The sequence below is a fragment of the Vanellus vanellus genome (genome assembly GCF_965231255.1).
Source record: "Vanellus vanellus genome assembly, chromosome: 7".
Taxonomy (NCBI): Eukaryota; Metazoa; Chordata; class Aves; order Charadriiformes; family Charadriidae; genus Vanellus; species Vanellus vanellus.
The window spans coordinates 34,031,053-34,032,874 of NC_138912.1; positions in this window are offsets into that span (position 1 = coordinate 34,031,053).

Sequence of the window (1,822 nt, forward strand, 5' to 3'; positions counted from 1 at the left end):
TAGGTGGCACCTCAAAGCCCAAAGTGTCCGTGTGTAGGGTATCACATCCATTTAAATAGGAATTTTGCCTGGAGGAGACGGAGACTCAGGCAAATGCTTTCAGGTCACTTTAACAGACCAAAAATCTAAGGGGATTCAGGAGTGGCAAGCAGCCACCTTAAAGAAACCTCACTGCATAGTACATAACTTGGATCCCAACCCACAGTAAATAAATGCTGGCCTATCCAGTGACAAGAGTATAAAGACCATGATCTAGAAAAAAGGGACAGAACAGTGACAAAACTGTACTTTCATCTGACAAAGCAAATCTCTTCACCAGACTGTAATCTTAAAAAGTCTGAAAGAACTGAAATATTTCACCATCCTGGAGTTTAGGTACCAAAATTAATCATCTAGTACATTAGATCTTTACCTGAACCTCTTTATACAGAAGATGTAAGATGGCCCCCAGAGCAGGATTTCCAAGATGCCTCTCAGCTAGTCTCCCAGTTCTTGCTACTGGAACATGGGGAAAAAAACTCCCCAATCTTACAAATCAAACACTTCTAGGCATAAGTTATTCTTGAGGGATAGCTGTGGCTAAGTTGCTGAAGAATTAAGGCAATAAAGCACTGTGCTGCTCTTGCCTTACTTGCTCTGGTACAATCCTGCTTTCAGTGTGCAGAAGGGATGTCCAGATTAGTCTCTTGTACTAGGGAACCCTTCTTAATGTACCCACTATTTAGTACTATCTAGCTTACCTTTGCACTCTTTGAGGCCTGATCTGACTAAAAGACAGTGATGAAATTGGTGAGTTGTGACTGAAGTTTGGCTGATCCCATCTTACTCACAAAACACTTCTATTTCTGGCTTTGGTGTGCTATTTGTGGGTGGTAAGCCACAGAAACTGGTTTGTGTTATGATGCAGAGGAACTTGCTTGCAGAAATTCTGTCTTAAAGAACAAATAGAGAAACACTGTTTCTAAGAAATAAGCTGAATGAGACTCCCCAGAAACAAAGGATATGCAACTTCTAGACGGTCATGATATTTAAAAAAGAATACCCTGAAGAGCAATGCTTCTGATTTGCTCCTTCCTTCCATGCTATTGGTTTTATCATAATCAATCAATAGAAACATTTTTACATCTAATGTCACCACTTTTTCTGTTGAGCCTATTACCTTTTCTAATGGCACTATTAAAGAAATAATTTTTGCTTCCAAAAATAAATCAGATCTGTAAAATTCTCACAAATCAGCATGTTAAAAAAATAAATGTATGCTGTGTTGCTGAATTTACTTGGCATTGCTTAAGAGCTTTAAAAAAAAATCCCAAACATGGCATTCTTTGCATGGCATCTTGCAAAAATCCTCTAGAAAAGCATTACTTTCTACCTCTATCAATTAAACGACGTATATTCAGGGAGGTAGTTGCTGAGAGTCCACTAGCAGGTAATGAGAGATTCTGTATAATGGTTGACAACTAAGGCAGTGAGAAAGCAGGGAAATTAGTATCTGTACAAAGTTGAGAGCATACTGAAAACCTTATGGACTTCCTGCTGTTTACCTGCATTTTTCCTTCCCATGTCTGTCATGAGTAATTAGCTTCATGTCCCTTGGGTAATATCATGGTAATTAAATATCAGAAACCACGGGGAAAAGTGGCAAGAGATTTTTTTGCTATGCAGTTTAACAGTACGTGACAAGCACCAACTTTCCACCATCATATACAAACACTGTAGGATTTCCTTGTGACATTCCCAACCATAAATCCTAATATGCCATGCAAGTATGCAAATGCAAAATTTAGGAAGCTTCTTCAAAGAGCTGGGAGGCAATTTGTAA